At 54.9% G+C, this 15,376-nt stretch overlaps 1 protein-coding gene across 3 annotated transcripts in view; it reads left to right on the forward strand.

The window, feature by feature from the left end:
• PSD2 (pleckstrin and Sec7 domain containing 2) overlaps window positions 1–15,376 on the forward strand; it is a 122,947-nt gene that overhangs the window by 31,514 nt on the left and 76,057 nt on the right. The window contains exon 1 of one of the 3 annotated variants that reach the window (XM_063810738.1): window positions 188–370. The exons of the other annotated variants lie outside the window; for them this stretch is intronic. The gene's annotated coding sequence lies outside the window, so the exon portion shown is untranslated. Of the gene's footprint in view, window positions 1–187; window positions 371–15,376 lie in introns of those variants that run through there. 3 annotated transcript variants of the gene reach the window in all.

A 15,376-nucleotide genomic window follows, 5' to 3' on the forward strand; every position in this document is an offset into this window, starting at 1 on the left:
CCCGCGTGGGCTGCCCCTCCTGCTACAACCCTGGCCAGTCTTTGACCACCCCCTCCGCCCCCTACCCCCCATAAAGCATCACATGCACAGGCCCCTTTGAGGGAGAAAGGGGCATTTTCTTCCTTGCCACCAGCTCCTGTCTTCATTCTTGCCTTTCTCCTGGGCTAGACACTGGACTCCAAGAAGTTATGACTCAACCCACCCATCCCACCACCACCAGCAAACTCAGTGTTACTCAGCCCAGCCATTGGGAGACCAATCTAACTAACCTGCCTGATTAGAGACAGCCAGGACCCTGACTGCAGATCCCACGTGCTTCCTGAGCTGCAGCGGGAGAAACGGGATTTGGACACGAGAAGGGACTTGCCCAGTGAGTTGGGGCTGCAGGATGGGTGCTGATTAGCAGGGTATAGGAAAGCCTCCATTCAGGGCCATGGGGGAGGAGAAGGCCACCAATAACCTTGTTTCATGCCCCTCCATGCTTTTGGGTAACTGAGCTGTGACCCTCCCTCCCAGCTGTCCCCATGGCCAGTGTGGCTGGGCCTGTGATTAACTGCATTAATTAGGCTCTGAGGTTTGGCTCATAAAGTCCCCTTATCCACCTAAGAAGGAATGACAGTGAGGACTTTTGTCCTAGTGGGAGGGGTGTATGCATCCTGACCCCTCACTTCTGACCCTAACATGGACCATCAGCTCTAGCCATGGCCCATGAACTCAGCCTAAGAGCTATTTCATCCTCCCAGAAGCATCTTGTGTTGGATGCTGATGCTGTTAACCCATTTGACAGTGAAGGCAACCAAGGCCCAGAGAGGCCAAGCCCTAGAGACTGATCCCACAGGAGTCCCATCCTGCTCTCAGGACGCCTGCTGCATGTGGAGCTGCTTTTTGGAGCAGGAAAGGCTCCTTGGAAAGGCTATACCTCCCTGTTCCCAGAGTTGTTTTTTTGTTTGTTTGTTTGTTTTGTTTTGTTTTTGAGATGGAGTTTCGCTCTTGTTGCCCAGGCTGGAGTGCAATGGTGCAATCTTGGCTCACCGCAAACTCCGCCTCCCAGGTTCAAGCGATTCTCCTGCCTCAGCCTCCCAAATAGCTGGGATGACAGGCATGCGCCACCACACCGTGCTAATTTTGTATTTTTAGTAGAGATGGGGTTTCACCATGTTGGCCAGTCTAGTCTCGAACTCCTGACCTCAGGTGATCCACCCGTCTTGGCCTCCCAAAGTGCTGGGATTACAGGCATGAGCCACTGCGCCGGACCAGAGTTGGGTTTAGATTACAGAATGAGGAATTCAGATTAGATTTAAGAGGGGTTGGGCCTGATGGCTCATGCCTATAATCCCAATACTTTGGGAGGCCAGCCTGGGCAACACGGGGAAACCCCATCTCTACAAAAAATTTTAAAAATTTAGCTGGGTGTGGTGTTGCATGTCTGTACTCCCAGCTACTTGGGAGGCTTAGATGGTAGGATCACTTGAGCCCAGGAGTTCAAGACCAGCCTGGGCAACATGGTGAAACCCTACCTCTAAAATTAAAAAATTAGCCGGGTGTGGTGGCTCACACCTGTAATCTCAGCACTTTGGGAGGCTGGACAGATCGCTTGAGCTCAGGAGTTCGAGCTCCAGCCTGGGCAACATGATGAGACCTTGTCTCTACTAAAAATACAAAAAAATAGCTGGGGCGTGGTGGTGCGTGTCTGTGGTCCTAGCTACTTAGGAGGCTGAGGTGGGAGGATTGCTTGATCCCAGGAGGTGGAGGCTGCAGTGAGCTGAGATCACACCACTGCACTCCAGCATGGGTGATAGAGTGACACCCTGCCTCAAATTAAAAAAAATAAAATAAGTTAAAAAAAATTAGCCAGTATGGTGGCACCCACCTGTAATCCCAGCTACTTGGGAGGCTGAGGTGGGAGGATCACTTGAACCTGGGAAGTTGAAGCTGCAGTGAGCTGTGATTGCATCACTGCATTCCAGCTTGAGTGACCCTGTCTCAAAAAAAAAAAAAAAAAAAAAAAAACAGAGGGACCTCCTTAGCAGTAGAGTTTGATTGGGAGCCAAGGTGTGTATGTGTTTTTGTGTGTGTGTGCAGTGGAGAGGGTCCGGGCTGCCCCCAAGGGAATCCACATGATAATGGCAGCCAACATTTAGTGCTTGCTTATTGAGTCGCAGACAGTCCCGTAGGGGAGGAGTTGAACCCCATTTTATAGACGAACAAAACTGAAATTCTGACAGTTTAAGCCATCTGCCCCAGCCTCATGGATTTGAGGCAGCGCCACCCACGCCCCTTCCCACTGTCAGGTCCTGGGTAGGTAGATGGATCCTCTGGGGTCTGTGTTCCAGCGACGCCACCTCATCTCTGCTGTGGGTCAACCCAGTCTTGGGCTCTCGCTCGAATACACTTGAACATGTGTGAGTGTGGGTGTGAAATGGGTGGCTGAGAGGGTATATAGGGTGTGTTCCAGAGACGCTAGTGGGGAGGGGATTTGTGCTTTGATGTGTGCGTGTCCCAGCATGCCTGGGTGTTTGTGTGCGTGGGTATCTTTGGGACATGTTATGGGGTGCTGGTCTCTATATTGTTGCATGTTTGTGTTTGTAGCTCTGCCTGCGTCATTCTGTGTCCCTCTCTGCACAGCTTGTGTGATGTGTGTATGTCCCTGGGAGCCTCCTCCCTATTTGTCTCTGTGTGTGTGTATCTTTGATATGTCTGTGTCTGTCCTGCTTCTGGGTGTGTTTCTGTGTGAGCATCTCTGCGGCCCTGCTGTGTGTGTGTGTGTGTGTGTGTGTGTGTGCGCGCGCGCGCATGAGGCTCCGTGCCTGTTTCCGAAGTGACTCTAGGTGCCACAGTGTGTGATGCTGTGACTGTGTCTCTGTATCTGTGTGTGACTGTGTGTGAGACTGTAACTGTTCTGTGTGTATGCGACACACCGTGTGCGTGACTAAATGGTGCTGTCTGTGTGACTGTTTCAGGACCTGGACTAGCGTCGGCACAAAATTTAAGGGGGCTCCAACAAATCTCAGTAATTAGGAAAAATATTTTCGTATACTTAAAAAAAACACAATGCAAAAAATGATGAAAATAGACTATTAAAGACAGGTTCAGTGTATGTGCCTATCCGTGTGGCTGTGTCTGTGCCTCCGCCAGTGTCCCCGCGGCTGCCGTCCGCCCTCCCGCGCCCCGCCAGGTGAGCGCAGCCCCCACCCCCAGTCACGCTGCTCTGGGCTGAGCCTCGGTAATTTCCGAGTCGGCGGCGGCTTTGTGTGCACCGGCCGCGGTCTGGGGGCGGGGAGAGAAGGGAGGGTTATTTCTGCCCCCTCTTCCTTTTTATTGGGTCATTAACAACGGCTCGGACTGCCGCTGCGCCCCCCCTTTCATGTCTGCCGCGCCTCCCGCCATTATCTGCCTCCGCCGCGCGGCGTAATTCGATGCCAATCAGGTTGGGGCGCAGAGGCAGCCGGATCAAAGCCGGGGCCGCGGCGCTGGAGGGAGTGGGGTTGGGGAGCAGGCTGCGCTCCCCCGGGGTCGGGGCACCCACCAGGGTTCCCGCTCAAGCATCTAGGGTCAGACTGGGAAGTCCTTGCCCAACCCGTGCAGGGTTCAGAAGGTTGCCTGGGGTGACCAGGTGGTCAGTGGCTGGGCTGCGCGGTTCAGCCAGGCACCAGGGTCCCTTGGGGGTAGTTTCGTGGAGGGAGCGGACTTTAGGTGGAGATTCTAGGCGGAGGGACCAGCTTGGGCACAGGCGAGGAGGCAGGACTCAGCAGAGCGCCCTAGGAATAGGGAAGAACCCAGCTGGTGGGATTCTTCTGGCTGGGCGACTGTGTTGTCTTACAAGGGTTAGGAGCAATGGAGGGGCTTTAGAGGGGGCGGGCAAAATCAAAGTTGGCCTTCAGGATCCTTTATCTGGAGATGTCCTCTGTCTGCTAGAGGCTATGCCCTGACTCAGTTTCCTCCGCTGGGAAATAGGGAAGCTATTAGCTTCCCGCACTCTTCCACAAGGGATAGTGAGGTGATGAAGGTGATAAAACAACCCAAAACAAGCACAACTCAAATTTCTTGAGCACTTCCTAATTGCAGGTCAGGCCCGAGTCTCCATTCATCCACACAACAGCTCTACAAGGTTGGAACTCATGTTTTTACAGATGAGGAAACAGAGGCACAGAGAGGGAAAGTGACCTGCTCAAGGTCCAGGGTAGTGAGGGGCATGGCTGGGATTGGAATCAGGCCCATAGATTGCATGAAGCGGATTCTCTCCTGGGAGGGCCCCTAGCCAAGCCATCTGCTGTTCTCCCACCCCTCCTGGGCTCTGGGATGGGGGCAAAGGGTTTGGAGCTGCCTGTGTGAGAAGCCAGTGGAGCCACAGAGTGGGCTGGGTGGGCAGTGGGATGAGAATCATCCTCCTCACACTCACAGCCATCTCCACTGCTTACAGCCCTTGGGCAAATCACCTGCCGCCACCACCCCAACCCTGGCCTTCGCCTGCATCTGTGAAAGGGGGTTCACAAGCTTCTTCAGCTTTTCCCTTAAGAGTCAGTAAGTGAACGTAGCAAAGGGTGTTTTGAGCATCAGATGTAGTGTGGATGGGTGTTTTTATCACCATCAACCAAAGACTCAAGGGGGGTAGTGTCTGCCAGGCAGTCCCTGAAGGGAATGGAAAACCCCCTTCTTCCCCCAAAGAAAATGCTGGTGTTAGTCCCAATGATTTGGGAAAGAGTTGTTCCCCCGTCCCCACCCTTGAGAGGGAGAGAAAGAGATTTTTTCTTCCAAATAGTGCTGGGTCTTCACAACTCTAAGTATCTCCAACCCTAGAATGTTCTGAGCAAACCAACGTATACATAATATATGCTTCTGTTCTTAACTAAAAGCAGGCCTCCAGACCTTGAGGACACCAGCCAGCAAGGACTTTCACCTCTGTCCTCTCCCCAGCATACCCTAGTTCTGGGGCCTGTCAAGTTGGGGTTGTGGACTGAGGAGAATGGAGGAGTACAGGTCCCTCAGCAGCCCCTGGTGTCTTACAAATGGTTTCTTGAGGCTGGGCACGGTGACTCATGCCTGTAGTCCCAGCGCTTTGGGAGGCCAAGGTGGGAGGATAGATTAAGCCCAGGAGGTAGAGGTTGCAGTGAGCTAGGATTGTGCCACAGCACTTGAGCCAGGGCAAGTGAGTGAGACCCTATTTCAAAAACAAAACGAAACGAAACAAAAAAACCAAATGGTTTCTTAGTACCAACTTGGGTTGAGTTAGTCTGCCCTGCACTGGGGAGACAGGTGTAGGAGGCCACAGATAGATGTAGGGGTGCCTTGTCTGGTGGGAGAGGCCGGTGGAGCGTGCTTTCTGCATGGGGTGGTGATCTGTGCTCACAAGGGTGGGGTTTCTAGTGGGCCTGGGAGCACCCTTTCTTTCTGGAGAGACAAGTGAGCTGGATACAGCAGGATAAATAGAAGTTTGCTTGTTGAGGGCTGGGAACAGGAAGTACATTTCAGGAATGTTTGAAGCCCAGAGGCCTGAAAGAATAGTGCACAGTGAGTGTTTCTGGAGGTGGGGAGAAGGGCAGGGGGTTAGGCTGTAAAGTGCTGCGGACCATGCAGGCAGAAAGGGCAGGGCCTCGAAGGATCTTGAAAGTAATCCTGAGGGTGCTGGAGAGCCAGGGCAGCTTCAGGGCAGGAAGTCACCTTGCTTCAGCCTCCTCCCCTGTGCAGTGTGGGCACAAACCATCCTCCCTGCAGGGCTGACTGGAAGGTAAATGAGAGACTGGAAGGGGACGCACTTATGCCTTTTACTACCCTGCTCCCTGCGTCCGGGAACTAGAGGTTGGGGAGTGAGGCCAGAGTGAGGAGGCAGGGTTTGGGGGCTTTGTATCCACTGTTCTCCACGCACAGGGAGACAGGCCAGGGATTCCATGCTTCCTCCAAGACCTGGCCTGGGCTGGTAGACAGAGGTGGCAATGATTAGCAGCTCCAGTTGACCTGGGCATGTGACTTGGGCAGTGTCTCCCATTGGGGAAATGGGATCTTGGTTCTGGCTCCAAGGTCAGGAAAGCTGCCTTCGCCCAGGGTCCCCTTCTTGCCGCTGGGAGGTTCTGCTGGGCCCAGCCTCAGTCCTCACCATGTTCTTCTTGCCGGATTGGCAGGGGCCTTCTTAATGGATTCTCCTCCAGCTCACATTCCATGCTCCAGGTAGTACTGAAGGGGAGATCTAGGGGTGGTGCAGGCCACAGAGCTGGGGGCTGAAATCTCTGCCCTGGTCTGGTTCTACATTTCCTATCTTCCTGAAGGAGGCCCATGGCCTCCCCCGTTCTCCATCTCTCCTGGGGAGTTCCTGCCTGTCTGGAGCTGGGTGCCTGTGTGTGTTGGAAAGGGAGGATTGGCTGCACCGCACACCGCAGATCCCAGCTGCCTCTGGACGCTGAAAAATCCAATTTTCTTCCTAATTGCCACCGCCCGCGCGCGCTCTCTCTCCACTCACAGCCTACTTCTGCTTGGCGGCGCCTCGTTTCCCCCACATTCTCCCTGCTCCTGCCTCCTGCTGCCCACCCCATGGGCGGATGCTGCCCCCCCTCGCGGTCACCCGTGTCGGGACGCACCATATATCATGTCTGCAGCCGGGAGGGGCCTGGGAGCTGGCTGTCCCCCACCCTGGGCTCCCTGACGAAATCGTCCTTTTCTGCGGCGGATGACAGGTTGTGGGAACAACAGCTTGAATTACGGAAAGAAGTTTCCCCACTGAGTTAATCTGCAGTGGCTGGAGGTGACCTTCTGGAGACGGCGATTAATCACGGGCCGTGGCGGGCGCCGCGCCACGCCGGGCCCTTTGGGGGAATACTAATTCCACTACAAGATAAATCATAATTTGACAATAATCATCTGCCCTAATCACTCCAATTCTTCCGTTTAATTATTTGTATACACTGTGTTTCTTCCACGAAGACCCTGTGTGCCCATGGGTGGGGAGAGGATGGCCGCCTGGGCACAGACCCCTCTCTGGCCCCTCAAGCCTGTCAGCCCTGCTGGCATGCCTGGGGAGGCCTGACTCAGAACTGATAGGGAGAGTGTTGGAGCTCAGAGTTTTGATAGGGTAACTGAGGAAACTGAGGCTCAGAGAAAGGCCAGGCCTTGCCCAAGGTCACATGGCAAGTTTGGGGTGAGCCAGGCTGAGGACAAAGACCTTCGCTGTTCAGGCCCAGGTTGTAGCCCACTGTCCAGAATGCCTCACTTCTGCTCTACTCCCTGACCTTCGGTCCTCAATCTCCTGTGATGCCTGGTCCCACCCTCCATCTGCCAGTATGGACAGGGTTGCTGACTGCTTCCATTCCCCCTACGCCAGTCCTGGGCCTGGCTGTGCACTTAGGACATGAGGATCAGGGATTGCAGGCATCTGAGCAAGCATTGCCTGAAGCTTCTTACCAGGTGCTGTGTGACCTCTGGTAGTTGATGGAACCTCTCTGAGTCTGTAGCCTTTACCTATAATTGGGTTGAGCTCTTTGTCTTCCAGGGTGGTGGAAACTTGGCCTGGTGCCAGATCCACAGGTGTGCTCACAGGGGGACCCACAGGTGTGCTCACAGATGCCTGCCATTGCCCCTTCCTGTTCTGTCAGGGTCCGGCCACTGGAGCCCTGCATTTCCTGTCTCCACTTCCCCTCCCAAACCTGGCTCCTGGTGCCACCATGCTCAGCCCCTGGGTTGTGCCGCCAGGAGAGTCCCAGGATTCCAGCTCTGCCCCTGATCCTCCCTTGGATGGGCTGGCTGGCTCTGCTGCTGATTCTGGCTCACTGAGCAGGAATCAGAATGACTCAGTGGCTTTCTTCTTCCAGGCAGGCTCCTGGCACCCTATGGAGGAGGGTAGTGGCAAATGGGGTATAATGAGAGCTGCTAGATCCAGGGTGCACCCCACATAGGGCTTGTGGTCTGCCTTTGTGGCAATGTGAGGGGGAATGGCTCTCCCAAACAAGAGCCACAAGCCTGCTGGGTGTGTGCTGATGGTGCTACAGCCAATAGAGAATGATGTACTGATGATAATGAAAACAATGATAACAGCAATGAATGCTCTTTCCCAACAGCGGCCTGCCCCGAGGATCTCCTGGTCCCAAGGTCAATGTTAGGCTGATAGAGGAAATGTAGCCCTTCCCTGGTGGTCTAGTGGTTAGGATAATAAAAATAAATACACAAATAAATAAAAGGGAAATACAGTCCTTATCCCCAAGATGCCATAGTCTCAGGGAAGATGTGTGAGAGAAGAAAGACTCAGGGGCAAATACAAACCACAGCATTGCCCGTCAACATCTCGGAGTCCCTGCTGCGTGCCAGGCCTGGTGCTCAGTTTTTTGCCCGATCCACATCACTGAGTCCTCATGACCACTTGTGAGTAAGATGTGATGTCAGCCCATTTTACAGATGGGAAAATCAAGTCACAGAGAGGCGAAGTCACTTGCTCAATGTCACTATGCTTGTGAGCACAAGGTTGGGATTTGAACTCAGCCTTCTCCATTCTTTCCTGTCTCCCAGAAATCATTTCATCAGTCTTGTAGAATTTCTGGCCAGAGGATCTGGGCAAAGCTGAGTCAGTCTGTTCACCTGTCAGGGTCTCCATGCTTCTGGCTGTAAAAGGGGCTTCACACAGTTGTGAAGTGGGGATGTGAAAGAGCAGCCGGTCCCTGCCTCAGCCCTATAAGCCTGTAAGTCCCTCACAGGGTCTTCTTTCCGTCCTTTCTGCTGTAGTTCCCCTTCACTCCTCCTCCGTGGACACCAGTTTCCCTTATTTCCTGTTTCCCTTATTCCTTGGCTTAGATCAGCACCCCCTAACCTCTGCTTTCCATGACCCTTGCTTGGAGGAGGAGATGTGTGTGCGACAGGCAGTGTTAAATAGCCCACTGGCCTCCATCTGGTGCTGTTTCCTGACTGCTCAGGGAGATCATCCATGGCTTAGGACCAGTGGGGACACTGCTGACTTTGTGATATATGTTTTGGTCAGGAACCCCTGGCTGTCTGCAGCCCTCACCCTGCCTGCCTTTTAAGGTGAGTTCCCAATACCAGGCGGGGCTCTGGAAGGCAGCTGTCCAGGACTACCTCATCCCAACCATGAGGACCTGAGGAGGGTCATTTAGCCTTTCTGAGCCTCCGTTTCCATATCTGTAAATCAAGGATAATAATAATGCCTGACAGATAGTAAGCATTCAATAATTTTTATTTTTATTTATTTTTATTTATTTATTTTTTGAGACGGAGTCTTGCTCTGTTGCCAGGCTGGAGTGCAGTGGCGTAATCTCGGCTCACTGTAACCTCCGCCTCCTGGGTTCAAGCAAGTCTCCTGCCTCAACCTCCCAAGTAGCTAGGACTATAGGTGTGCACCACCACACCTGGCTAATTTTTGTATTTTTAGTAAAGACAGGGTTTCACCATGTTGGTCAGGCTGGTCTTGAACTCCTAACCTCAGGTGATCCACCTGCCTTGGCCTCCCGAAGTGTTGGGATTACAGGCATGAACCACCACGCCCAGTCCTTCATTCGTTTTTTCTTAAGACAGGGTCTTGCTCTGTTAACCAGGCTGGAGTGCAGTGGCGCAATCATAGCTCACTGCAGCCTCAAACTGGGGCTCAAACGATCCTCCCACCTCAGCCTCTTGACTAGCTAGGACTACAGGTGTGCACCACAATGCCTATCTAAGTAAAGAAATGTTATGTATAGACCCAGGTATCCCCTGTGTTGCCCATGCTGAGCGCTCAATAATTGTTGCCTATTGTTAGTTGAAGTACCAGGTTGCTTGTTGAGGTCACAGAGGGGTCAACCAATTGTCACCCTCTTCTAGCTTGGCCCTAGATGGCCTTTTTTAGCGTGTCCAAGAGAGGAGGGTCATCTACCCTGCAGACAGTACTCCACTCAGAAAGGCTACAGACCCCTCCCGGCAGACCCCTCCTGGCAGAGCCAGCCCCCTTTCCTGCCAGGGGGATGGCAGGACAGGAGGCCTGGCTGGGGAGGTGGTGGGGCTGTGGCAGCAGAGAGGGGAGGCAAAGGTTGGCAGAGTGGGGAGAGATGGCCTGGGGGGAGAGCAGCGGAGTCGCTGGGGAGAGAGGGAGGCTGTTGCGCTATAAATACCTTCCAGGTAACAGGACCCATAAATGAAGGGAGGGAATTAGTCACATTCTGCAGCGCCTCAGAGAGAGGACAGGGAGCAATGACCTGAATCCACGGAAGGAAAAAAATTAGGCTAACCTTGTTGGGTGAGGGGGAGGTTAGGGGCCGGATGCTGTGCCTCCTCAGTGGGGTGCCTGAACAGGCTCTGCTGGGCGGGCCCAGGGAGGAATAACCCTGGCAGGAGGGGTCTGGAAGAAACATCTTGTCTATTCCCTCCAGATGTGTGAGGTGTGTGGGGCTCTTCCTTTTCTTCTCAAGGATCTCCTGGCCTCTCTCTGAACCTCACACCCATTCCTCCTGGGAAGTCCTTCCAGGAGTCTAGCCCAGTTGTTCTTCACGTCACTCTGAAGCATGTTTTCATTCACTGCGCTCACTGTCTTTAAGCCCTGGCTCCCCCTGGGGTGCCCACCTTGTCAGGCATCTAGCTCTGGGGTCATTCCCTGGGTTCCCAATCAGGCAGAAGGATCTTTGCCGGGGAAGGCAAGAAGGCCGTGTCCTACTTCCACTCTGGACTCAAGCTGAGTGGGCCCACTTGTCCCTTGCTGGGATGATGACCATGGCCTGTGCTCTAGTCTCCTAGCTCCAGCTTCACCTGCCCTGGGCCAGCCCCTCACCCCCAGGGTTGCCAGAGCAATAGTCAGGCATGCCCTCCCTTGCTCACACCTTCCCTGCTCCTCTCGGAATGGAGGCCAGTCCCCTCGGCCTGGCACAGCGAGCCTCCAGGATTGGCCTCCAAGCAGCTTCCTAACCACATCTTCTGCCTTTGCTCTCACACCCAGCCTGCCAGTCTACATTCTCCAGGTCTTTGCACCAGCTGTTCTTTCAGCCTAGTGTTCCTGCCTCTTGCTATGCCTGGTCGACTTGCGTTTTCTCCCAAGACCCGAGCTTGAGTCTGAAATTCTCTCTGCTGCCTCCCCAGCTGAGTTGGGTCCTCCCTCATCTGTGCTTCAGAAATTCTCCAGCAAAGGTAGTCTGGGGAAGTCACCAAGATCCAAGTGGGAAGTCCAGCTCTGCCTCACCCTGACTACATGGCCTCTGGTGAATAGATGAGCTCTCCTGTGCCTCAGTTTCCCCACCTGTGAAAAGGAGTTCTCACAGTGCTTCCCAAGGGTTTTACAGTTTAGGCAAGATCCTGCATGAGGAGGGCTGAGCACACAGTCAGCGGGTGGCTGTTGTTGGGGTCACAGTATTGATCACACTGTTTCTGTGTCTGCCTCCCCTGCGGGCTGTGAGATGGGGAGGGAGGGGGGCAGTGCAGCGTCCCCGTGTGACTTGTCGCCGCCACAACCGCAGTGGCCAGCTCGCGCCTGGCACTGAGACCGTAGGCAAATGTTTGCTGAATTAATGAGTGGGGGCTGCAGGGAGGGCTTGGGCTGCAGTTCCGCCTGGGCTGCTGCAGCTGGGGCGCGTACGTACATCCGTGTGCCCCTGGGAGTGTGAGTGAGGGGCGCCTGTGGGTGGGGGAGCCATATCCGTGTCCCGGGGGTCTGGCGGCGCCGTGGGCAGCCTGGCGCGCCCGCTCCCTGGGGTCCCCGCCGAGCGCCTGCCTGGCTGCGGGACCCCGTTGCCAGGAGCAGTCAGGATGCGGCAGCGTCTCCATGGCAACGCGGCATCTCGAGCCGCGCGCCGCCCTCCCCCGGCGCCCCGCAGTGGGCAGGAGGCCGAGCCTGGCAGCCCCTCCCGGCCCAGCAGCCAGCAAGCTGGGCCAGGAGGCCGAAACCTGATGGGAGGGGCTGAGCAGGGGGCTCCTTATTTTCTAGGGATAAGGGGCTGACCTGCCTTTACTTCCCACCTCATCTGGGGGAGGTAGATAATAGAGCCTGTCCTCTGTCTATGAGCAGCACCCTCCACACCCGCCAGGAAAGCAGGAATAGGTTCTAGTCAGGGCAGGATACCCTCACTGGCGAAGGGACATTTCTGATCTAAGTCCTGGCTGTGAAAGTGGCGCTGTTGTGAGGGGCACTGAGGCACAGCCAGGGAAGTGCCATACTGTTCCAGGGCTTCAGTGTGACCCCAGTGACTTCCATGACCCACCCGATGCCCACCCATGTCCCCACTTCTCATAGATAATGCCCAGTACATGCCACGAACCCTTCCAACGCCCCCTCACCCTCTCAGTTGTGCCATATCCCCAGACCCACTCAGTACTTCCCACTGCGGGTTCCGTGACCCTCCCACCCCTGGTTCCCACTCAGTGCCCCTTCTACTCGCTATCTTCCCACTGCCTTCCAGTACTTCCCAGCACACAATGTCTCCAGTTGTTATTCAGTACCCCCAGTGCCTACGCAGTGGTACTTCCAATATGCACTCAGGGCCCCCGTTACCACCAGGAAACCACCCAGCGCCCTCTTTCCAGTTTAGGCTTGGTACCACTTAAATAGCCCCCAGGGACCACCCACTGCCCCCAGTACCTGCCCGGTGGCCCCCAGTGCCCTCCTATTAATCGGCCCAGTACCCTGCACATCCACTGTAGTTCCCCACCTCTTCGTACTTCTGTTCACCTAGTGCTAACCACTACAACCTCGTTCTGCCCAGTATATTCCCACCATGCAGCCCCTTGCCACGTTATTTCCAGATAAATCCCCATTCGCCCCCTTGCCCACCTCCCACCCTCCAAGCCCAAGCTCCGCCGGGCCGCAGTGCTCGCAGCGGCCAGGAGGGGGAGAGCGCGAGTAGTCAGCAGGAGACCGAAGCGCGGGGCGCGGCTGGGGAGAGGGTCGAGGGGCAGCATCCAAGGCCCTCTTCTTACAAGGGCTGAATCCGAGCCCAGGGTGCGGCTGCGTTCCGGGGGGGTTCCTCCCGGAGTGACCGCACCCCTGCCCCGCATCTTCTGCAAACCCCTCCGGGTCCGCCGCCACCGCCGCCGTCGTGGCTTTGGCTCTGAGAAGGGGCGCGCGCCCTCTGGTGGCTGCTGAGCAGTACAGCTTCCTAGGCCGATGAGGAGAGGACGCCGCTCTGGCCCGGGGTGGTGCGTTCGTTCCCTCTCTCTTTCCCTGTCCTCCTTTTTTGGGCCTGTCCTCAAGCTGGCGGCGATGGGGTGACGGCAAGCCAGGCCCCTCTGTGGTGGCTGGGTAGAGAGCCTGGGGTCTGGATGAAGGGAGAACATTGGGTAGGGAGGTGTGGAACCAGGGCCTGGGGAGAGGGACCGCGGAGCAGAATGGTGGTGGGGGTGGATCGCTGAGTCCACAGATGAAGGACTAACAGATGGATCTGAACTCAGGAAGTCTACAATCTGAGCTGTGATTCGATGTGCTGTTTGTAGAAGGGGGCGATACAGGATTGGTGGCAGTAGGGTGAGGCCTCCCTTCCAGGCCTGGCAGTTCTATCTGGCCCTAAGCTTTTCATGGGATACTTGTTGATGGACCTACCCTTCGATGACTCTGTTTCTGCCTCTGCCCGTCTACCAGCGCCTAGCCTTCTTTTCACCTGCCTGGGCCTGTTTCTCAGTCTTCAGCAGTCCTGGAATGGTGGGGGGCACCCTCTCCCTGTCCCACAATATGGGGTTTTCTCTCCTCTGTGTATGGGGGAAATGGATGGAGCTAGACTCTTGCAGTCTGTCCTGAGTTTAGGTGACCTTGGCCTGTAGGACCCTTCATGGTTAGATCTGTGATTTTGTGCCCATTCAGCAGCCCCACCTCGATGGATTAATAAGTTCCCTTAGACTTAAAGGTCCTTAGAGATGCCTCCTCCATCCTCGCCATTGCCTGGCTGGGGAAACTGAGACACCCAGCAGGTTAAGAATTGCTCTAGGGCGAATAGAGGGGTGGGCATCAGGATAGTAAGGTGATAAAGAGCACTGACTGGCCTGGGTTTGAGTCTGGGCAAGTCCCTTCCTTCTCTGTCTCTCTTTCTTTCTCTCTTTCTTTCTTTCTTTCTTTCTTTCTTTCTTTCTTTCTTTCTTCTTTCTTTCTCAGAGTCTCGCTCTGTCACCTAGGCTGGAGTGCAGTGGCACAATCTCGGCTCACTGCAAGCTCCGCCTCCCAGGTTCACACCATTCTACTGCCTCAGCCTCCCGAGTAGCTGGGACTACAGGCACCCGCCACCTTGCCCAGCTAATTTTTTTTGTATTTTTAGTAGAGACAGATTTCACCGTGTTAGCCAGGATGGTCTCGATCTCCTGACCTCGTGATCCGCCTGCCTCGGCCTCCCAAAGTGCTGGGATTACAGGCGTGAGCCACCGCACCCGGCCACCATCCTTCTTTCTTTCTTCCTTTTATTTTTATTTTTTTAAGACAGAATCCCACTCTATTGCCCAGGTTGGAGTGCAATGTCACGATCTCAGATCACTGCAACCTCCACCTCCCGGATTCAAGGGATTCTTATGCCTCAGTCTCCCAAGTAGCTGGGATTACAGGCATACACCACCATGCCCAGCTAATTTTTGTATTTTTAGTATAGACGGGGTTTCCCCATGTTGGCCAGGCTGGTCTTGGAACTCCTGATCTCAAGTGATCTGCCCACCTCGGCCTCCCAAAGTGCTGGGATTACAGATGTGAGACACGGCATCTGGCCCCTCTGTCTTTGTAAGCATCAGTTTTCTCATTTATAAAATGAGGATCAAAACTCTACCTACTTCCCAGGAGAGCTGTAAAGATTCAGTCAGATGAGGATGATATTGGAGAGAATAATAACAATGATTGGAGCTGTTAATAATGTTAACTGAGCACTCACTTTGTGCCAGGTGCTGTGCAAAGTGATTCAGCACATGCAATCCAAGAGGTTATATACCAGCTTGACAGAGGTAAGGCTCTTGCTCAGAGGCTCTCAGTGATGACCAGCTCACAGGCAGAGTGACAAAGCCCCTACCAGGTCTAGTGCCTGACCCCAGGGCACCAGGATGAGTTCCAGAGTCCTCTGCCTCAGCTAGGGCTGGAGGCAGAGAGAGGGACAAGAAGACCTTGAGCTGTCCCCTGTGCAGTGCTCCCCTGTCCCCTGGGCCTGGCTCAGATATCTGGCCCCGCCCAGGGAGGGCAAAGGGGCTGGTTGATGGAGGAAGCACGTGTCCCGGCCTGGGCAGCTGAATCTGGGGGCCTTGCCCCGGAACCTGGAACCTTTCCTGCAAAGGGAATATCCTACAGCAGGAAGGAAGGAAGTGGGGAGGGGGAGGAAGAGGAGGGAGAAAGGATAGGACAGGCCCCAGCTGGGAGAGAGTTCTCTCCCAGACAGGCCAAGAAAAGAGGACCTCTGGACTCCAGGCTGAGAGGCCAGTGGGTTGGTCACCCTGGCTGCGGTTTAGATGTGTGTAGTGGGGGAGAGGAGGGCAA

Source organism: Pan troglodytes, chromosome 4 (genome assembly GCF_028858775.2).
Source record: "Pan troglodytes isolate AG18354 chromosome 4, NHGRI_mPanTro3-v2.0_pri, whole genome shotgun sequence".
In the NCBI taxonomy this organism is placed as follows: Eukaryota; Metazoa; Chordata; class Mammalia; order Primates; family Hominidae; genus Pan; species Pan troglodytes.